At 39.0% G+C, this 24479-nt stretch overlaps 1 protein-coding gene across 4 annotated transcripts in view; it reads right to left on the bottom strand.

Annotated features, from left to right (window-relative positions):
• Positions 1 to 24479, bottom strand: part of PRRG1 (proline rich and Gla domain 1) — a 275430-nt gene that overhangs the window by 1601 nt on the left and 249350 nt on the right. The gene's annotated exons all lie outside the window — the stretch shown is intronic.

Raw genomic sequence — 24479 nt, 5'->3', positions numbered from 1 at the left:
TTTTTTTTTTTTTTTTTAGCATTTATTTATTTTTGAGAGACAGAGCAGGAGCAGGAGAGGGGCAGATAGAGAGGAAGACACTGAATCCGAAGCAGGCTCCAGGCTCTGAGCTGTCAGCACAGATCCCAATGTGGGGCTCAAACTCACAAACCGTGAGATCATGACCTGGGCTGAAGTCGAACACTTAACTGACTGAGCCACCCAGGCATCCCCAGCTATGACATTTTAGAAGGAAAAACAAAGCATGAGAGATTTCCTATTTCCCACTTAAACCAAATAATCTTCCCTTAAAAATGTCACATAACATTTTCTATGTCCAATTATGAAGTTTGTCAGTGAGATGTGAAACCCCATCATCATTAATGGTATGTGCTATGTTAGGCTATTATAGGCTTTCAGTAGTTAAACACTTTACAGATGAATGCTTTGTTTTCTCATGGTTGTGTTTGAGGTCTCTTTCCACCAGACCTTCAACTCCCTCTCCACCCCAAAAGTTTAGTACACAGATATTCACTGAATGTTGTAATTACACATTGCCCCTAGTAGAAAGCTCAGGCTAGTGAAGAAATTGTGTTAGGTTATTTCCTAACATAGACTATACTCCTGAAAGACACCAGGACTAGTAGTTCAAATCTTTACTATTTGTCTGGGGGGAAATACTGAAAACACAAAAAGGCAACCTGACCCAATTACTAGCTGTGAGACCTGGACAAGTTACTCTTTGTAAGCGTTAGGTTCCTCACCTGAAAAGCAGGATAATACTAACCTGTACTTTACAGGCTATCTAAGCATCATATGAGATAACATATATAACATGTCTAAGTCCCATACATATAAACAAATAGTAGTTATTACAATTTTTGTATATCAAATCTCCGCCTCAAATTCACTGGTTAATCTATCCCGTAAGGAGACTACCCCTAATCCTAATGCTATTGACTATTTTTTCAACGTTTAAACTTAACCAGTAAGTGCTTTTCTCACAATCCTATTTATTTGCAGGCACTACAAGTCACTGATAGTAAATATATGGCATCAAGGAAGGGAACCAGGCCATTATCCAAATGGGCAAATAGAGGGAGTTGGACTAGACTGGGGATTGTATTGCCAGATGTCCCATGATAGCATGGCATTAACATAAATCTATGAATCTGGTTAAAAATAAGACTCAGGGCACTAAAGCTGCTTGTTTTATAGTTATATACTTTACTTACTTACAAAGGCTTTTTAAAAAAAATTTAGCATTTACATTACCAATTCCTAGTCACTAGATCATCATCCATTCAGACTTAATTATACATACACTGCAAGATTCATTGCTCATTACTATTTTTTCTCCATCTTCCCTGATTTTGAAGTTGCTGTTCTGATTTATTTTGTAATTGAGTAGTCCTTTCTGAAAATTTTCCATACATGAGACACATGGGAAATAGTCTATAAAATTGTACAGCTCTGTGAATAGCTTTCCTTCACCCTGACTGGTAAATGTTACCATAATGATATTTCAGTCTCAGGTTGTAGCTATTTTTTTTCCACTTCATAAATCTAGGTAGTATTCCGTGGTCCTACAGCTTCCAATGTGCAGCTAAGAAATCCCACACTTGTTCAGTGGACCTTATTAGTTCTTATTTGTGAGACTTGACTTTAATCCTTCACTTCATTTTACCAGGATATTTCTGACGCTTTTGGTTTTGTTTTCTATCACTCTTATTTTTTTTAGTAGATTATAATTGACATGAGTTTCAGGTGTACAATAGCGATTTGAAACTTTTGTACATTACAAAATGATCATGATAGGTCTAGTTACTGTCTTTCATGAAAGTCATTCTAATATTATTGACAATATTCCCTTATGCTATACACTACATCCCCATGGCTTATTTTATAACTGGAAGTTGTATCTATTAATCCCCTTCACCTGTTTCATCTGTCCTCCTGCCCTCTGGCAACTACCAGTTCTGTGTTTTTAGGAGTCTGTTTCTGTTGTCTTGTCTTGTCTTGATTCCACATGTAAGTGAAATCATATGGCATTTGCCATTTGCTGTCTGACTTATTTCACTTAGCATAGTATCTTCTAGGTCCATCCATGTTGTCACAAATGGTGAAATTTCATTCTTTTCTATGATTAAAAGTCCACTGTGTATATATATACTACATCTTTATCTATTCACTTATGGATAGACACTTAGGTTGCTGTTGTAAAGCTGCAGTGAACATAGGGGGCCATATATCTTTTTGAATTAGTATTCTCATTTTCTTCAGATAAATACCCAGAAGTGGACTTGTTGGATGATACGGTAGTTCTATTTGTAATTTTTTTGAGGAACCTCCATATTGTTTTCTATAGTAGCTGCAACAATTTACATTCCCACCAACAGTGTACACCCCACCAATACTTGTTATTCTTGTCTTTCTGATACTAGCCATCCAGGCAGGTGTGAAGTGGTATTGCATTTGTGGTTTTGATTTGCATTTCCCTGATGATGAGTGATGCTGAACATTTTTTCATGTATCTGTTGGCCATGTATAGGTCTTCTTTGGAAAAATGTCTACACAGGTCATCTGCCTATTTTTTAAATGGGTTTTTCTGTGTTGTTACTGAGTTGTAGGAGTTGTTTATATATTTTAGATATCAACCCTTTATCAGATATATCATTTCCAGGGGTGCCTGGGTGGTTCAGTTCCTTGAGCATCCAACTTCCGCTCAGGTCATGATTGCACGGTTTGTGAGTTGGAGCCCTGTGTAGGGCTCTGTGCTGACAGCTCAGAGCCTATAGCCTGCTTCAGATTCTGTGTCTCCCTCTCCTTCTGCCCTTAGCCACTTACACTCTCTCTCTCCCTCAAAAATAAAATGTTTTAATTAAAAAAAAAAGATACATCATTTCCAAATATCTTCTCCCATTCAGTAGGTTGTCTTTTCGTTTTGTTGGGTTTATTTTGCTGTGAGAAAGCTTTTTAGCTTGATGTAGTCCCATTTGTTTATTTTGCTTTTTTTAAAGTAAGCTTCACACCCAGTGTGGAGTCCAATGAAGGGCCTGATACGGGGCTTGAATTCATGACTCTGACATCAAGACATAGGCTGAGATCAAGAGTCAGATGCTTAACCAACTGAGGCACCCAGGTGCCCCTGTTAATTTTGCTTTCGTTGCCCTTGCCAGAGGAGACCGATCAAAAACAAAAATTGCTAAGACTGACATCACAGAGCTTACACTACCTAAGTTTTCTTGTAGTTTTATGGTTTTAGGTCTTACATTCTTTAATTCATTTTGAGTTGATTTTTGTATATGGTATAAGAATGTGCGCCAGCTTCTTTTGCATGTAGCTGTCCAGTATCCACAACACTATTTATTGAAGAGGCTATCTTTTTGCCACTGTATGATATTGTCTTCTTTGTCATAATTGACCATGTAGTGTGGGTTTATTTCTAGGCTATCTGTTCTGTTCTATTGATCTATGTGTCTTTGTGCCAATACCATACTGTTTTGATTACTATAGCTTTGTAGTATAGTTTGAAATCAGAGATCACGACACTCCAGCTTTTTTGTTCTTTCTTAAGGTTGATTTGGCTATCTGGGATCTTTTGTGGTTCATACAAATTTTAGGATTATTTGCGAACGTTTCTTGAAAAATGCTATTGGTATTTTCGCTGTGGGTAGTATGGACATTTTAACAGTATTCTTCCACTCCATGAGCATAGTATATCTTTCTGTTTACTTTTGTTGTCTTCAATTTCTTTCAATGTCTTAAAGTTTTCAGAGTACAGGTCTTTTACTTCCTTGGTTAAGTTCATAGGTACAGTATTCTTTTTTGATTCAATTGTAAACGGGAATGTTTTCTTAATCCCTCTTTCTGCTTTCTTATTTAGTGTATAGAAATGTAATAGATTTCTGTATATTAATTTTGCATCCTGCAACTTTACTGAATTCATTTATTCTAATAGTTTTTTTGGTGGAGACTTTATATATAGTATCACATCATCTGCAAGTAGTGAAAGCTTTACTCCATTATAATTTAGATACCTTTAATTTCTTGTCTACTTGGTGTGGTTAGGACTTCCGATACATTGAATAGAAGTGGTAACAGTGGGCATCCTTGTCTTCTTCTTGATCAACAGGAAAAGGTTTCAGCTTTTCACCATTGAGTATTATGTTTGCTGTGTATTTTATCATATATGGCCTTTATTATGTTGAGGTACAGTCCCTCCATACCCGTTTTGCTGAGTTTTTAATCATAAATGAATGTTGAATTATGTCAAATGCTTTTTGTCTATTTTAATCATATGATTTTTATCCTTCAATTTATTAATATGGTGTATCACATTGATTTATTTGTGAGCATTAAATCATCCCTGCATGCCTGGAATGAATCCCACTTGGTTATGATGTTTGGTCTTTTTAGTGTATTGTTGAACTTAGCTCATATGTTGAGGATTTTTACATCTATGTTCATCAGAGATATGGGCATGTAATTTTGTGGTTTTTTTCTGATTTTGATATTACGGCAATGCTGGCCTCGTAAAATTAGTAAGTGTTCCTTCCTCTTTAGCTTGGAATAATTTAAGAAGGGTAGTTATTAATTCTACTATTTAGAGCATGAGCACCAAATATGATGACTGTCAGCTCCATCATAAGCAAGTTAGGATGAGATTGCAAAAATAGTGTCTTTGTGAGGATGAAGTGCTGGCTGGCAATGTCCCTACGGGTTCCTGCTTCTCCTGTAGCCACTTTAAAATTAGTAAGTGGGTCTGCCTCAGTGTGGTCTAGGTACGTTTCAGTCTGTTGCTTGGATGCTGGCTATCAGGGCAAGTGGGTTTAAGAGCAAAATCTCCATTTCCCACAGTTCTATGAGTCTCCTGGTCTTAATCTCCATTGATTTTCAAAACTGGACATTTTAGGGGTTCACCTCTCCAGTGCTGGCCCTCAGGGTTGGGATTTTGATGTGGGATATAATCCCTTCAACTCTTCAATGGAGAGTACTGGTTGTGGGGTTACTACATCAGGGGTGGGTTCCCAGGTGAGGCCATGTCTCTACTTCACTTCCCCTTCTTGATACATCTCTTTTGTCATGGAGGTGCAGTTCATCTAGTTCTCATGTCCTTTACAAAACAAAACCCCAAAGCTCTATATCTGTAAATTTGTGGTATTCATGGGAAGAAGTAAGTTCTAGGTCTTCCTATGCTGCCATCATGAATCCCCTCACACACAGGCTTTGAAAGTATGGTGGGCATAAAAATGACTCAAAGCCATCTGTGTTCCACCCCTGAACTAGATCGTTTTTTTAATTTTTTTTAATGTTTATTCATTTTTGAGAGGCAGAGAGAGCATGGGAGACACAGAATCCGAAGCAGGTCTGAGCTGTCAACATAGAGCCCCACGCAGGGACTTGAACCCACTAACTGTGACAGGGTGACCTGAGCCAAAGTTGGACGTTTAACCAACTGAGCCACCCAGGTGCCCCTGAACTAGGTCATTTAAAAGGTACATTACTCCAACATTCTGTGATTCTAAGATAAATTTGGGCATAATATTGTATGGTCTACTAAAGGCTATGTACAGATGAAAATATATAAGGTTCAATATTAAGCCAGAAGTAGAAATAGCACACCCCAAGAATACAGCATTTATTTTAGGACAGTACCAAAACCTTAAATTGTCAAGTGATTCATTTATTTCATGAATACAAATTAAATCACAGGTCAAAATTTAGGACATTTAGGAAAAAAAAGTAAATGTGCTTCTGTATGTGTACACTATAACTTTTTGTATAAAATTACCACTTTTTTTGGGGCGCCTGGGTGGCGCAGTCGGTTAAGCGTCCGACTTCAGCCAGGTCACGATCTCACGGTCCGTGAGTTCGAGCCCCGCGTCAGGCTCTGGGCTGATGGCTCGGAGCCTGGAGCCTGTTTCCGATTCTGTGTCTCCCTCTCTCTCTGCCCCTCCCCCGTTCATGCTCTGTCTCTCTCTGTCCCAAAAATAAATAAACGTTGATAAAATTACCACTTTTAGGATGGCCAACTTTATTTTTGATTACAGGATAATATATAAACATCTAAAAAAATATAAATCATATCCCAAAGGTATAATCACTATGAATATTTTATATAATTAAGAGGATGTTTTACATCTATTTTGTATCAACTAAAATTGTAATTTACTAATAATTTATTTTGGAGACCTATCAAATATCTTATTTGTGGCCAATTTTATCTGACAATGACAATTTTCTCTGTTTCCTCCTAATCTCTCAAATCATATGTATTTGGTTTTTGTGGATAATATTAAATGGGGGAGACAGTGATTTCAAACAATTATATAATGCTAACCTTAGATAAATACAATAAAAAGTGGCTCTCTTTTTATACTGTCCTACACTTTGGGATAATTAAGCATCAATAATGCACATGAAAATGATTTTTTTTTTCATGCTTGGCTTGTATAATTACATTTCTCTGGTTTATGTGGCATCCTGGGAAATAACCTACAGCCTAAAATAATCAACTTATATTTTTAAGTGTTACAAAGCTTAGACAAAAAGTATAAAACCAGATTTTTTTTTTATCTATAGTAACTCAATCCTCACCTAGCAATAAAGGTGTAACTATCATTCCCACTCGAAGATGAGGAAATGAAGGCAGAGAGAGGATACCTAATAATAAACCCAAGATTATTTAACACATAAGAGACCAGGCATGCACAGCAAGCTAAAAAGCAATCTGCCTTGATCCATAAGATATTCTGAACCCGTTTGGCCATTTTTCTAGAAAATTCAGTCTTCTCATATTAAATGTGTAGTCAAAAGCAAGCTGGCTCATTTTACAGATCAAAGTAACATTATCTGAATAAAAAGGTAAGGACATATTTATTTTTTGGGGAACTAAGAATCACATGAAAATTCACAGGAAGTAAGGACTAATATTATAATTGTTATTCAAACTAAAAGCCCCAGTTTATATCTCTGTAAGCTATATAAGTGGTCTTTTTTAATGAAAGCAGCCAAAAGATGAGCATATGATTACAAGACATTGTAAAGCAGTGCTTTTAGAGAGAAGAGGAATTTTGTTTAATGAGTAATCATTAAAGGTCACAGTAGTTTTAGAGAAGGTTAGAATTATACAAATAATGAATGGAATCTGAAGAGAGGTCTGAACCATTTCAGAGGGAGGAGCCCCAAAAGGTAAATGTTTCATTACAGTAGGTAAGTTTCAGAACAAAATTTTGTATGTACAGTATTGTCCTTTTATAAAATGTGTGCTTTTCTGTTGTGAATTTTCTCACTGCCATTTATGAATAGTCAAATTCTATTCCATTTGCTCAGATTTCATAATTGGAAGGAGGAGGATAAACATGTCCTACAATCTGATTAACCAGCTTAGAACATAATAAAGTTTGGAACTGGGTTTGTATTGATGAAAGGGCCCAGAAGCATTTATACCCAGTGCTCACAAGGCTTCTCCCTTTCCTGAACAAGTACAGGCAATACTCCTGTATTATCACATTTCACAGCTATTGTGTTTCTTATAAATTGAAGATTTGTGGCAACACTGTGTTGAGTAAGCCTATCAGTGCTATCTTTTCAACAGCAATTGTGTCCCTGTCACATTTTGGTAACTCTCAGAATATTTCAAACTTCGTTATTGTATTTGTTACAGTAATCAGTGATCTTTGATATCATTATTGTAATTGTTTTGGGGTGCCACAAAATGCACCTATAGAAAGGGGGGGTAAACTTAAACGTTAAATATATTCTCCTAAAGTGTTCAAGTGAAAATAAGACTGACACATCTCTCACTTTAAATCAAACACAAATCCTGTCAAAAGCCAAGACAGGCCGGGGCACCTGGGTGGCTCAGTCGGTTGGGCGGCCGACTTCGGCTCGGGTCATGATCTCGCAGTCCGTGAGTTCGAGCCCCGCATTGGGCTCTGTGCTGACAGCTCAGAGCCTGGAGCCTGTTTCAGATTCTGTGTCTCCCTCTCTCTGACCCTCCCCTGTTCATGCTCTGTCTCTCCCTGTCTCAAAAATAAAAATAAAACGTCAAAAAAAAAAATTAAAAAAAAAAAAAAAAGCTAAGACAGGCCAAAAGCTAGGTTTTCTTGAAGGAAATTGAAAGTGCTTGTCCACTGAACACACAAATAACATAACATTCCCTTATGACAAAGCCTAATCCAGAATAAGGCCCCAACTCTCTCCAATTCTATGCAGGCTGAGAGAGATGAGGCAGCTGTAAAAAAAAAAAAAAAAAGTTGGAGGCCAGCAGAGGTTGATCAAGGAGCCAACTTCCAATTCCATGAAAGTGCAAGGTGAAGCAGCAAGTGCTGATATGGGAGCTGCAGCAAATTACCCAGAAGCTCTAGCTAAGACAATGAAGAAGGCTACACTAAATAATAGACTTTCAATGGTGAAGAAACAGCCTTGCATTGAAAGGTGCCATCTAGGGCTTACCTAGCTAGAGTACAGAAGTCAATGCCTGACTTCATAGCTTCAAAATATACACTGGGACACTTGGGTGGCTCGGTCAGTGGAGCATCCGACTCTTGATTTCAGCTCAGGTCATGATCTAGCCATTGTGAGATTGAGCCCCATGTTGGGCTCCATGCTGGGCATGGAGCCTGCTTGGGATTCTCTCTTTCCCTCCCTCTCTCTGCCCCTCCCCAGCTTGCACTCTCTCTCTCAAAATAAATATTTAAAAATATATATAAGCTGACTCTCTTGTTAGAGGCTAATGCAGCTGGTGACCTTAAGTAACTAGAAGTTACAGAATTAAAGAATACAATAACTAAAAATACACTAGAGGGGTTCAATAACAGAATGGATGAAGCAGAATTGATGAGTGAGCTGAAATATAATGAACTTCATCCCATCATAACAAAATTATAAAAATGTAGTCTATCTCCATAGAATGTACTATTATGAACCTCATGGTTACCACAAACCAAAAACCTGTAACAGATATGCTTGGATTCCTTTCTTTATATTTTTTGTGTAACACTAAAGAAAGTCATCAAGTCACAAGGGAAGTGAGCAAGAGAAAAAGAAAGGAATAGAGAAGAACCACCAGAAAACAACAAGACGGCAATAAGGACATACCTACCAATAATTACTTTAAATGTAAATGGACTAAAAGCTCCAATCAAAAGACATACGGTGAATGACTGGATTATAAAAAAGACCTGTCTACCAGAGACTTCAGATGTAAGCACAAACACAGATCAAAGTGAAGGGATGGGTAAAGATATTCCTTGACACATTAGACCAGATGGACTTAACAGATATATACAGAACATTCCATCCCAAACAACAAAATGCACATTCTTCTCAAGCACACATGGAACATTCTCCAAGATCACATATTAGACCACAAAACAAGTCTTCTATTTTTTTTTGTTGTTTATTAATTCTTGAGAGAGAGAGAAAGCACAAGCAGGGGAGGGAGAAAGAGAGAGGGGAGACACAGAATCTGAAGCAGGCTCCGAGTTGTCAGCACAGAACCCAACGCAGGGCTTGAACTCACAAACAGCAAGATCATGACCTGAGCCAAAGTCGGACACTCAACCGACTGAGCCACCCAGGCGCCCCCACAAAACAAGTGTTAAGACAAATCACATCAAGCATCTTTTCCAACCACAATGGTAAGAAACTAGAAATAAAGTGAGTAAATCACAAATATGTAGAGATTAAACAACATGCTCCTGAACAACCAATGGGTCAAAGAAGAAATCAAAAGAAATTTAAAAATACGTCTAGACAAATGAAAATGGAAGCACAACATACCAAAAGTTATGGGATGTAGCAAAAACAGTTCTAAGAGGGAAGTTCCTGATAAATGTGTATAATAAGAAACAAGAAATCTACAGAACCTACCTTATACCTCAAGGAATGAAGAAGAAAAAGCCCAAAGTTAGTAGACAGAAGGAAGTAACAAAGATCAAATGAACCAAAAAATAAATAAAAGAGGCACTAAAGACAACTGAAAAGATCAATGAAACCTGGAGGTGGTTTTCTGAAAGGATAAAGAAAAGTTACAACTGATACCACAAAAATGCTAAAGATCATAAGAGAATACTAGGAATAATTATACATCAACAGATTGGACAACCTAGAAGAAATGGATAATTTCCTAGAAATATACAACCTACTAATACTGAATCATGAAAGAAAGAGAAAGTCTGAACAGACCAGTTACTAGTTAGGAGACTGGATCAGTAATCAAAAACCTCTCAACAAACAAAAGTCCAGGACTAGATGGTTTCACTGGTGAATTATACCAAACACTTATAGAAAAATTAATACAAATCCTTCTCAAAACATTTCCAAACTCATAGAAGACCAGCATTATCCTGCTATTAAAACCAGATGAGGACATCACATGAAAAGAAAATTACAGGCCAATATCCCTGATAAGCATAGATGTAAGACCCCCTCCCACACACACACAATATTAGCAAATCGTATTAAACTGTAAATTAAATGGACCATACACTATTAATGAGTGGGAATTATTCCAGAGATGCAAGGATAGTTCAACATCTGCAAATCAATCAATATGATATACCACTGTAACAAAACGAAGGATAAAAATCTTATGTCATCTCAAGAGCATTCAACAAAATTCAACATCCATTTAGGATAAAAACTCTTAATAAGTGACTATAGCAGAAACCTACCTCAACTTAATAAAGACTATATATAACAAGCACACAGCAAACATTATACTCACTAGTGAAAAGCTGAAAACTTTTCCTGTGAGATCAGGATAAGGATGCCCATTATCACCATTTTTACTCAAGATAATTTTGGAAGTCCTACACAATTAGACCAGAAAAAGAAATAAAAAGCACTCAAAATGGAAAGGAAAAAGCAAAACTGTATTTGTAGATGCCATATTATGTATAGAAAACTCTAAAGACTATCAAAAAAACAGAACTAATGAACAAATTCACTATAGTTGCAGGATACAAAATCAATGTATAAAAATGTTGCATTTCTATATACTAATAACTATCAGAAATTCAGGAAACAATCCCATTTACAATTTCCTCAAAAATAATAAAATTCCTAGGAGTAAGTTTAACCAAGGAGATAAACAACCTGTACTCTGAAGCCTGTAAGATACTGTAGTGCAAGCTCTGACAGCTTTTCCTTTTTGTGATTCAAGCACCTGACTTAAGGTCTGATCGCAGAGGCATCCACCTTAAAGATGGCTATCTTGAATATATTGCCTGCGATCCAACTAGATAAAGAGCCAGCCCACTCCCATAACCCTACTCCTGCTCCTTTGATTTAGAGAGAGAACTGAACATTGGGACTACTTGTTTTTCTCTTCCTGTGCTTTAAGTTCATGCTCTTATGTTTTAAATTCACAAAGAGTGAACACACAAAATCCTAATCCTGTACTCTCACTCTCTCTCACCATTGCTGTGTGCTTTCCACAACCTATAAGCACTAAATCTGGTCAGTTTCAAAGTTTCTTGATGATATTGCTGAGGGCATCTTGCAATCATAATAAAAACCATAAGGGCTGGTCCAGCCTCATCACTGGTTACTGATAGGCTGAGACCTGCACACAACTGAGGTAGTCAGCAGGACTGCATGTGTACCCTTGCAGTTAACTGAATGCCATCTAGGTGCAACTTGCTTAAAACCACCTAACTCAGGAGGGTAACCCTCATCTGAGAAAGGAGCACTGCTTACTGGAGGTCTGCTGCACTGCTCTGTTCTTTCATATATTGCCTCTCTCATGTGTTGCCTGTGGTATGAACCCCAAATATCACAGCTGCTATAATAATTCAATGTTCTTCCCAGAGCAGCCTGATGGAGGCCACAGGGTCTAATGAGATGATTAGACCATTAATTATAAGGACCTATTAATGTGTACAAGGGTCTTCTATGCCTCAAGTCCAAGGAGAGGTAAGTAGAGTGAACTGCAAAGCTACTGCCACTGCCCAAGGAGAGGCTCTGGGCAGAAGAAAAGGATTCCTGCCTGTAGTTGAGGAGGATGGGAAACCTCTGCCTGAAACAGTTGAGTCAGTGGGTTGTGCCTTGAGTGTAAGTCCTAACCCAGAGAGTGAAATAGCCTCGCAATAGGAAACCAATGGCCCTGTGAAAAGGCAAACACAACAGAGGCCTATGGTCTCTGTGCCACCAGTTCACATAGTACTGTTGCTCTTTGTCCTCTGACTTGATGAGCTATCATGGGTCAATCTCTAGTTCAGAATTGCTAAAAAAAAAAAAAAAAATAATAATAATAGGCAAATATACACTTCCTGAACATCTATTGCCAGCACCCCCTAAGGACTCTGAGGAGGTGCACTAGCTCCTTGATAAATGTAGAACCCCATGGAAGGTTCCCGGGCATCGCTCACTGCTGCAGCATACCAACATACCAAGGCTCTGGTATTACACTCCAGAGGCCCAGGGGCTTTTCCCAAACACCTTGTATATATTGGGCTAGTGGAGGCAGACCCAAATCCTGGAAAGGTCTATTGGGACATCCTGGAAAGCAAATGCCTATGAAGAGGGTGCACACTGACATCATCCAAAACTTTAAGGTAATGGGAGAAAATGAAGTGGAAACAGATCAGAAACTATTTTGACTGAAATTCAAACCTTTTTGAAAGATTTTATGCAGCAGGAAAGAGAGAGGGAAGCTAATTGGCAATTGCAGGGTTTTGTTCTGTTTTTAGAAGTGGCGATGAAATGTTACTCATGGTGGCTGAAATGGACTAAATGGTCAGCATCTCTAAAGACCTTAAAACCCATAATCTTCTTAATTAAGATCCATCTGAGCTATATGCTTGATTAGTCTGAGGTACCACAGATCCTGAGCCCCTCACCTTTCCCATGAACTGGGAAAAAACAAGAAATGTGCTTCATAAGGCATCCCTGCCACCAAGGAAAAGGTGACAGCGTTATCAAAGCCTCTAGTGAGGAGGAAAAGAGAAAAGGGAAGGCAAAGGCCCTTGGAGCCAGATATTTGTACAGGGAGCTTCCCCTCCGCACACAGATAATTTACTGCCTGGTACTGTGCCCATCCTTCCAACAGTGATCACTGCTAAGGATCACAGTGAAGGGAAAACATTAAGATGAGGCCTGTTTCCTGTTATACAAAATTGGCATCCAATTGGGCTTATATTTCCATGACTTTATTAACCCAAATGGCCCCCTCCCTCATTTCCAACCGTAAAGATGTCCCATTTGACCCTGAGTCCAGAGACTTCCTTTTACAAGACACCCCGCCCCCAAGTATGAGTCTTCACTATTACATTAGGACTGCTGAAGTCATCCAAAAGACACTACACTACAACTTCTAGTAGAAAACTTACATTCTTTCTCTGCCCCTTGAAGAAGTTAAGTTTTACACGTCTCTGAAGTGTAAATACCCAAGGAGGTAAGTAAGATACTGCCCTCAATTACCTAAGACTGAAGGAAAAACAGTAGGGGAGAGCAGCTTTTAAAAATACAAACTGCTAGGGGCGCCTGAGTGGATCAGTCTTCAGCTCAGGTCTCATCTCGCCATTTGTGAGTTCAAGCCCTGCGTCAGGCTCTGTGCAGCCTGGAGCCCGCTTCTGATTCTGTGTCTTTGTCTCTGACACTCACGCTCTCTCTCTCTCTCTCTCTCAAAAAATAAATAAACATTAAAAAAAATACAAACTGGTAGTCATGATCTCACTGTTTCTGAGTTCGAGCCCCGCATCCAGCTCTGTGGTGACAGCTCAGAGCCTGGAGCCTGCTTCAGATTCTGTGTCTCCCTCTCTCTCTGCTCCTCCCTCACTTGCACTCTTTGTCTCTCTCTCTCAAAAGTAAATAAACATAAAACAAATTTAAATACAAACTGCTATAAAAGCTCCCTTGCCCAAATCTAGTCTATAGCCTCCATAAAGTTGCTTTTCAAGGACAAATACAAATCTTCATTTCCTCCACATATAATAGTAAAAAGGCTTAGCCACTGGAGCAGGTAACTTGAACTTATTCTGTCTGCCTGGAACACAATTTGGATTCAAGTGTTAATATTAACTAGTGGGGTTTATATTGTACCTGATTCGCAGCTAAAATTTTGGAATGGAAGCTATAGAGTTTCTATGTGTCTGACTATGTCTGTGGATGTATATGGCACATTTTTCTGGCCCTGGATGGTATTGCCAAAATTAATTTGTAAAATCTGATTTAAGTGACTCAGAAAAATAAGCACTTATCAAATTTAATATTTCTAAACTCTCTAGAATACAGAAACTAACCAAAATGCTTTACAAATTCATGTGATCTGAGATAATATCTGGTAAATGAAAGCTAGTTTAGCTATATTGGTTTAATTACAATAGAGATGTATTCAGAGCTGTCAGCACTGAATATAATGTAGTCCTATATCTTTTATTCTACCTGAGTTAATTAGTCAAACTCACGCTGTAGGTTTTGCAAACTTTGTTGTGATGGCTAGCTGTTTTAATCTCTCGTGAAATTTTCCTAAGTGTTAATCTGAATATGACTGTTAAAAAATAAATGAAACAGATATAATTGGGATAAATGTTTATAAGCAAACTTAAAAAAAATTTTTAAATGTTTATTTTTGAGAGAAAGAGAGAGACAGAGCACAAGTGGGAGAGGGGCAGAGAGAAAGGGAGACACAGAATCCAAAGCAGACTTCAGGATCCGAACTGTCAGCACAGAGCCAGATGCAGGGCTTGAACCTACCAACGGTGAGATCATGACCTGAGCCAAAGTTGGAAGCTCAAGTGACTGAGCCACCCAGGTGCCCCCTGCCTCCACCTTTTCAGACTTTTCAATAATAATATTTATGGTAGGTCTACTTAAAAGTAGTTACCCAAATATTTTTGATAATCTAAAACTTTGGGGTTTTTCTAGGTTAAATGTTGGAAATTCACTGAATATCTAGATCATTTCCAAGTAAGATAAAATACTGAAACATTACGAACACAGATGTATCTACTTTTGGCTCTTGTTACCTAAAGATACTTGGATATTTCAGCAAACATATCTTGTGCCACATTTTGTACTATGAGGAAGCATATGCTACCAGAAATTATGAAATCTATGCATAAATTTGCCAACCTACTAAATGTAGTATAACAATTCACAATTTCTTCTCAGTTTTTATTAGAAGTTAAGATTTCTAATGACTAAGGATTCCAGTATATATAAGTAAATCTACTAAAAATAATAAAAGAAACATCTCTATATGATGAGGGAACATAAGGCAAGCTGAAGGCCAAACACTAGCTAGTACAACTCCCCCCCCACCCCCACCAAGGAAGGATATATGTGATATTCCTCAGGCACTCCTGGATTCCCAAGAACAAAGGAAAAGAAAGAAAACAAATGGTTAACAGAGATCACAGTCACACAGGACACCTGTCCGTTTACAAATGTCTTAGTCAATTACAAGAAAAAGGCAATCTTATCAATAGCCTAATCTCCAGAAACCTATGGACTCAGTTTCCTGGAGCTCTAAATCACCTTAACCTCCATAGTGATGTGGGGAAACAAAGGCAAGAAAGAAATGGCAGGTAAAATTAAATTTATAACCTGTAACCCATTGACAAATACTTGAGGCAAATACAGAGTATAACATTTCTCCAGGAACCCCCTACTGTCCTAATGTTAACGCCTTACTACAGGGAAAACAACCTTAGCTTGACAATAGCAAAGCCCCTGGACATCTTATGAGTCCTCTTTAGTATATCAAAGTCCTTCTGGAGGCCTCCCATCTGCCTTTACCTCCCCCAAGTCCATAGTATATAACGTCAGTCTTCACAACCCCAGTTCAACTCTTTCTGCCCGTAGGTCCCGTCCCCGTGCTTTAATAAAATCACCTTTTTGCGCCAAAGACGTCTCAAGAATTCTTTCTGGGCCGTCGGTTCTGGACCCCCACCATTCCAAAACCCGATCACACACAAAGAAAGTACGATGTGTATTAGGTAAGAAAAGGTATAAAGTATGGGATTATGGGGGGAAAATGGTGAAGTAGGAGGACCCTAAGCTCACCTCATCCAATGGATACAAATAGACAAGACTCACATCAGTGTAAATAACCCAGAAAATGACCCAAAAACTGGCAGAACAAATTCCACAACATATATAGAGAAGGGAACACATCAAAAAGGGTAGGAAGGGTAGAAATGTGTGTACAAGCTTGCAAGACTGCAAGTTGATCATGGGAGGGAAGGCCCCCTAGGTGCAGCAAAGGGAGAGAAATAAGACTACCACACCAGGAAGACCACACAGCAAAGATGATTCTCTGTAATATTTGACTTTGAAAAACAGAGGGGCTGAATTTTGTGAGTTCTTAACAATGAGCTGGACTTAAGGCCTAGAATTTTAAATTTTTTTTTTTCCAACGTTTATTTATTTTTGGGACACAGAGAGACAGAGCATGAATGGGGGAGGGGCAGAGAGAGAGGGAGACACAGAATCGGAAACATGCTCCAGGCTCTGAGCCATCAGCCCAGAGCCTGATGCGGGGCTCGAACTCCCGGACCGCGAGATCATGACCTGGCTGAAGCCGGACGCTTAACCGACTGCGCCACCCAGGCGCCCCAAGGCCTAGAATTTTAAAAATCAGGGGGCTTGGCTCCATGAGAGCCTGGAAGGTGAGAGAAAGTGGAGTCCCTAACCCACAAAGAGCTAAAACAACAAACAGCCTTCTGAAATACAGCATAGAAGCAGTAGTTTGAAAAATACTTGGATCATACAGGAGGGAGAATTGTTTACTCTTCTCAATTGGAGGGGCAGGGATCCCTGAGGGTCTTCCCCAAGAACAAAGGAGCTGGAAGATACCATTTCCTTCTCCCCACCCAGTGAAGGAACCAGCAGGCAGCTGATATTCACTACCTTACTTACATCACAGCCCCAACTCTTGCAGATCTGCCCCTTTCTAGACAGGCCCAATTCAGTTGTCAGCTAGGGGTCTGCAAGGCCCCTCCTGCAGAGGGCCTTGGGCATGCAAATCTTGGTAATAGGACTGGCCAACCACCCCACAGCTCGCATTGCAGATCTACCTCTTCCAATTGCTCATGGCCAGAGACCAATCAAACCAGGCCAGAAGTCTGGCAGTGTGTAAGAAGCCCCAACAGGGGCCAATACCACTCCAAATTGATGCCTGCCCTAGGGAGAGGGAAAAGTAACCACACATTCCAGTCAGACTACAGACCCAGCAGTAGGCTAGGAGCAGAGAGCTGGTCTGATAAAAACTTACAATGAAAGCTTCTCAGAGGACATGGCAGGGAAAGCACCCTGCAGTTTGGTGCTACTGCATCTCTGGCAAATGCTTGGTCTGACTCAACTCAAGCCCAAGGCAGCGCCAGACTGGTCCACTAACACTACAGGGCCAAAACATTGCCACAACAGTCAAAGAAAGCTCCTGCTGATCACTGGACTGAAGGAAAAAGCAGCTGACAACAGCAAGGTGCATGCTACACACATAAGAGGTACCCCTGAAGCATCAGACTTTAGTAAGCAGGGGACAGTACACTACAGGGTGCTATAGGACCTTTTCTTTTTAAGACCACTACTTTCAAGAGGAGGAGGCATAGCTCACATTCCTAACACAGGAACAGACACAGATAGACAAAATGAGGAAACAGAGGAATATGTCTCAAATGAAAGAACAGGACAAAACCACAGCAAGAAACCTAAGTGAAATGGAGATAAGTAATATGTCTGATAGATTAAATTTAAAGTAATGCTCAAGGGCACCTGCGTGGCTTAGTCAGTTAAGTGTCCAGCTCTTGACTTAGCTTGGGTCATGATCTGATGGTTCATGAGTTTGAGCCCCACATCGGGCTCTGCACTGACAGTGCGGAGCCCACCTGGCATTCCTTCTCCCTGCCTCTCTCTCTGCCCCTCCCCAACTCTCTCACTCTCAAAATAATAATTAAAAAATAATGATCATAAAGATAATACTTGATTTGAGAAGAGTGGAGAACATTTGTGAGACCCTTAACAAAGAGATGCATAAGAATCTATCAGAAATAACACAATAAATACAATGTAAAATACATTCGATGGAATAAACAGTAGAAGAAGCAGAAGAACAAATCAGCAACCTGGAGAACAGGGTAATGGAAAGTAATCAAGCTGAGCAGGTGAGGGGGAAAAAAACTAGGCAAAATGAGAACAGACTTAGGGAACTGAGTGATTCCATCAAGGATAGTAACATTCACATTATAGGGATAAGAGAAAAAGAGGCAAAAAATTTATTTGAAGAAATAATATCTGAAAACTTCACAAATTGGGAAGGAAACAGAAATTCAGATGCAGGAGGAACAGAGAAACTCCAAAAAAATCAACCCAAGGAAGTCCACACCAAGACACAGAAATTGAAATGGCAACAAGTTGTGATAAAGAGAGAATTCTAAAAGCAGCAAGAGAAAATAAAATAGTTAATTAAATAGAGGGGAAAGCCTATAAGGCTATTAGCTGATTTTTCAGCAAAAACCTTGCAGGCCAGAATAAAGTGGCATGATATATTCATAATACTGAAAGGGAAAAATCTGCAGCTAAGAATATCCAGCAAGGCTATCATTCAGAATATAAGAAGAGACAAGAGTTTCCCAAACAAACTAAAGTTAAAGGAATTCATGACCAATAAACCAGCCATATAAGAAATGATAAAGGGGATGCTCTGACTGAAAAGGAAAGACTATGAGAATAAGTAGGACACACAAAAGCAGTAAAAATAAGTACATCTATAAAAATTAGCCAAGTGACTCACAAAAAAAAAGGATATAAACTAGGATACCGTATACCTAAAATGTGGTGGGGATGGGGGTAAAGCAGTAAAAAATGGGCTCAAACTTAAAAAACCACAAACTTAATATAGACTGCTATATGTAGCAGATGTTATATACGAATGGTAGCCACAAATCAAAAAATCAGTAACAGAAATGCAAAAAATAAAGACAAAGGAATCCAAATATATCACTAAAGAAAGCCAACTAATCATGAAAGAAGTGAGCAAGGGAAGAATCAGAGAGAGAACTACAAAACAACCATAAAACGAGTAACAAAATGGCAAAAAATAGATACCTATCGGTAATTACTTTGAATATAAATGTACTGAATGCTCAAAGTAAAAGACATAGCGAGATGAAATGGACAAAAAAAAAAGATGCATCTATATGCAGCCTACAAAAGACTCATTTCAGACCTAAAGACACATGCAAATTAGAAGCGAAAGGATGAAGAAACATTATCATGCAAATGGATATGAAAAGAAAGCTTGGGTAGCAACAGCAATACTTATACTGGACAAAACTGACTTTAAAATAAGAGCTGTAATGAGATAAAGAGGGGTGCCTGGGTGGTTCAGTCAGTTGAGCATCTGACTCCTGATTTTGGCTCAGGTCATGATCCCAGGATTGTGGGATCAAGCCTAGATTCTCTCCATGTCTCCCTCTCTGCCCCTCTCCCCCTACTCAGTCTCTCTAAAATTAAAAAGAGAGAGAGAGAGAAAGAACACTACATACTCATTAAGGGGACGATCCAGCAAGAAGATACATTTTAAGATATTTATGCACCCAACACAGCGACACGCAAATACATAAAACAGTTAAACATAAAGGAACTAATTGATAATAATACAATAGTAGGGGACTACAGCACCTAACTTACATCAATGGACAGATGATCCAAACAGAAAATCAACAAGGAAACAGTGCCTGTGAATGACACATTGGACTAGATGGATTTAATGGATATATTCAGAACATTTTTCATCCTTAAAGAGAATACATATTCTTTTTAAGTATACACAGAACATTCTCCAGAACAGATCATGTAATAGCCCATAAAACAAGTCTCAACAAACTCAAAAAGATCCAAGTCATACCATGTAACTTTTATGACCACAATGCTATGAAACTAGAAATCAACCACAAGAAAAAATCTGGTAAGAGCACAAATACATGGAGGTTAAATAACATGCTACTTGACAATCAATGGGTCAGATGTGAAATCAAAGAGTACATGGAAACAAATGAAAATGAAAACACAATGGTCCAAACTCAGATGCAGCAAAAACAGTAATAAGAGGGAAGCTTATAATAATACAGGCCTACTTCAAAAACCTAGAAAAATCTAAAAAAAAAAAAAAAACCCAAAACCCTAAATTTATGCCTATAGGAACAGAAAAACAAGAAAAAACAAAACCCAAAACCAGTACAAAGAAGGAAATAATAACGATGAGAGCAGAAATAAATGACATAGGAACTAGGGGAGGAGTTAAAATGGCGGAATAGTAGGGGGATCCTATGCTTGCCCTCTGCCTCAAACACAACAAAGTAAATACCAAATAATTCTGAACACCCAAGAAATTGATCTGAGGGCTCAAAGAACAAACTGCACATCTAGAGGGAGAAAAAAATGGCTACAACAGGGAAGGTAGGAGCTGTGGAGAGTTGATTTAGGGGAGAAAAGAACTGTGGGTGCTGCAGAGGGAAGGGAGCCCTGATCACGGAGAGAAGAGTGAGAAACAAAGAGTGAAAGCACATAGGGGGTTGCACAACAAAAACTCTTCCCCAAAACCATTGACTGAGAAAGAGAGAGGGGCTGTCCTTATAAGCAGCAGAGTTCAAAGTCTGCAGCTTTACAAATGTGTGCCATCACCAGGGTCATGCCTGACAGGCTTAGTGGTGATCCTGTGGGGAGGGAGGACAAAGGCCCATTAAGTGGACAGCGTGGTCTGAGGATCCTGTGGGTTGCACGAAGAGTAACAGTTCCTCTTCTTGAAGTGCATTTGGGAGAGGCAGCACTGTCTCTCAAGGGACAGGAGAGAAGGCGGATGCCATTGAGCTGACCCATTAATTAGCATAGCATCAGAGGCACCTGCTGACCTGGAAGCCAGCTATTGGATGCGCTCTACTGTAAACTCCTAGCCTCACATGGCTGTGCGACTGCTTTTCTGGAAGAAACCAGCATGACCCAGTGTGGCAAGATCCTCCCCCAGAGGATCAATGAATATTTGTGCCATGCCAGGTCCCTAAGATTTGGAACTTTGAAACCCAGCAACACAGTACACACAGGAGTGTGTGTACACGCACATGGACAACTCAGACATAGAATGAAGACAGGGTTCTGATGGAAGGCTGGGACAAAAGAGGGGAGATTGTTTGTACTTCTGTGAGGGCTTCCTGAACAGCAGCAGGGGCAATCACCTCTCTCCAGCGTTGAGAGAAGAGGGTGATGCCATTTTCCTATTGCCCATCAGCACAGACTTCAGTGAGGAACACAGCACCCCCAGTGAAAGCTGGAGCAGTTTACATCAAGCCCTGTTCCACTGACTGCATCATGCAGGGCAAGTCTCCCTAAGAAGCAACACACAGGCCCCTCCCGCAGAACACCAGCAAAAACTCCCCACATGCACTAAGTCTACTGATCATAGAGTGCTGCAAAGCTTCAACTCTAGGGGAAATAGGATCTAGACTTTTCTAATTAGCAGACCAAAACACACCTAGTTAAAACTTGCCACAAACCAGACTAGGTCCAAATACTCCACACTGCAAGCAAGGAGAGGACTGCAGAGGACTGATAGGGAAAGAGCAACCTAAACACAACAGAGTGCACACAGCACAAACTTCTTGAAGTGCCAAGTCCTGGACAGTATATGACCTCTTCTTCATAAAGCCAGTACTCTCAAGAGCAGGAAACCTAACAGGTTTTCCTAACACAGAGAAGACAGAGATCTGGGCAAAATGCCAATATGGAGGAATTCATTCCAAAAGTACTGGAAGAGGTCATGGCCAGATATAAGTAACATGTAAAGTAATATATCTGAACCAGGATTTAAAACAAAAATCATAAGGATACTAGCTGGGCTTGAGAAAAGCATAGAAGACACTACAAAATCCCTTTCTGCAGAGATAAAAGAAATAAAAACCAGCCTGGCAAAAATAAAAAATGGTATAACCAAGATGCAAAACCAACTAAATGCAATGACAATGAGGATGGTGAAGCAGAGGAACAAATCAGAGGTACAGATCATAAAATTATGGAAAATAATGAAGCTGAAAAGAAGAGGGAAAGAAAAGTACTGGATCATGAATGTAGACGTAGGGAACTCAGCAACTCCATAAAGCATAATAACATTCATATCATAGGAGTCCCTGAAGAAGAGAGAGAGAAAAGGGGGGAGAAGGTTTATTTGAACAAATTAAAGCTGAAAACTTCCCTAATCTGGAGAAGGTAACAGTCACCCAAATCCAGGAAACAGAGAACTCCCATCAAATTCAACAAAAGCCGGCCAAAATCAATACATACTGTAGTATACTCTGCAAAATATAGAGGTAAGGAAAGAATCCTGAAAGCAGAAAGGGAGAAGAAATCCCTAACCTACAAGGTAAGACAACTCAGGTTAGCAGTAGATCTCTCCACAGAAACATGGCAGGCCAGAAGGGACTGGCATGATATATTCAATGTGCTAAACGGGAAAAATATGCAGCCAAGAATACTTTATCCAGCAAGGCTATCATTTAGAACAGGAGAGATAAATAACATCCCAGACAAAACCTAAAGGAGTTTGTGACCACTAAACCAGCCATGCAAACATATTAAAGGGGACCCTTTAAGTGGCAAAGACAAAAAGCAACAAAGACTAGAAAGGAAAAGAAAAAACCTCCAGAAACAGCAACTTTGCAAGTAACACAATGGCACTAATTTGTTATCTGTCAGTAATTACTCTGAATGTAAATGAACTTAATGCTCCAGTCAAAATATACAAGGGTATCAGAATGGGTGAGAAAACAAGACCCATCTACATGCTACCTACAAGAGATACATAGGAGACCTCAAGACACCTCTAGATTGAAAGTGAGGGGATGGAGAACCATCTATCTGCTAATGGACTCCTAAAAAAGGATAGAGAAGCCACACTTATATCAGACAAACTAGACAAAACTACAATGAGATATCACCTCACACCTGTTGGAATGGCTAAAATTAAAAACACAAGAAACACTAAGTGTTGGCAAGATGTGGAGAAACAGGAACCCTTGTGAACTGTTGGGAATGCAAACTACTGCAGTTACTGCAGAAAACAGTATGGAGGCTCTTCAAAAATTAAAAAGACAATTACCATGTGATCCAGTAATTCCATAATTATTTACCCCCCAAAAAAAACCCACTAATTCAAAGAGATAAATGCACCCCTATGTTTATTGCAGCATTATTTACAATAATCAAGATATGGTAAAAACCTAAGTGTCCATGGATAAAGAAGATATAGTACATCTATAAAAGAATATTACTCAGCCATAAAAAAGAATGAAATCTTGCCATTTGCAACATCAGTGGAACTAAAGGGTGTAATGCTAAGTGAAAGAAGTTAGAGAAAGACAAATACCACATGACTTCACTCATATGTGGAATTTAAGAAACAAATTAACAAAGAAAAAGGAGACAAACAAAAAACCAGACTCTTAACTATAGAGAACGCATGGTTACCAGTGGTAGGGGGGAGGGTGGGAGTATGGGTAAAATAGATGAAGGGGATTAAAAGCACACTTATCATAAAAATAAATTATAATCCTATGAGCACTTAGTAATGTATAAACATGTTGAATCACTATATTGAACACGTGAAAATAACATAACATTGTATGTTAAGTATAGTGGAATTAAAAAAAAATTTTTGAGCATGTATGCACATATCCAACATCAGTGGAAATTAGATAGGGTTTTCAAATCTTTTTAAATATTTGCCAATTGAATAATTGTTGAAGTTACACTAAGTTTTTAGTGTGTTTGTTCCAGTATATTCATAAAGATATAATGGGATAAGTTGTTTAAGTCTGAGTATGAGTATTATTTTCCAGCATTCCAGTTTATCCCAATGTATATAGCCATGGTTGAAATCTAGGATGATAAATCAGTGCTTCACAAATGTCAGGGTACACATATTCATCACCTGGGATCTTATTAAAATGTAGATTCTGATACTGTAGGTCTGGGATGGGTCTTGGGATTTTGAATTTTAGCAGGCTCTCAGGTGAGGTTGCTGCTGCTTGCCATAGAGTACACTTTGAGGAGCAAGGTGCTCACATTGGTTTGAGTGCCTGGAATGCCTAGCTCCTGCCCCCCGAGACTGATATAATTGGCCTAGGATGTAGTCTGGTGCTAATTCTAATGTGTAAGAAAGCTTGAGAGTCTCAATGGCAAAGTGCATGATGATTTATCAATTTTAGCTATAATTTTATCAGTAGCTCTAATGTGATTCCCTTTGCCCGCTGCCTACCCTTCCTCTTATGTCAAAGTCTTTAATCCATTTTGAGTTGATTTTTGTGTCTGGTGTAATATAGGTTTCAATTTTCATTCTTATGCATGTGCATATCCAATTTTCCCAACAGTACTTATTGAGTATACTATACCTTCCCCATTATGGATTTTTGGCATCCTTGTTGAAGACTATTTGACCATATATATGTGGGTTTATTTCTGGGCTTTCTGTTTAGTTCTATTGGTCTATATGTCTGTCT

This window comes from Herpailurus yagouaroundi, unplaced genomic scaffold (assembly GCF_014898765.1).
Source record: "Herpailurus yagouaroundi ecotype Mexico unplaced genomic scaffold, PumYag 67793, whole genome shotgun sequence".
In the NCBI taxonomy this organism is placed as follows: Eukaryota; Metazoa; Chordata; class Mammalia; order Carnivora; family Felidae; genus Herpailurus; species Herpailurus yagouaroundi.
The sequence above is the reverse complement of the archived record's forward strand: the minus strand, read 5'-3'. Positions and strand labels throughout refer to the sequence as shown.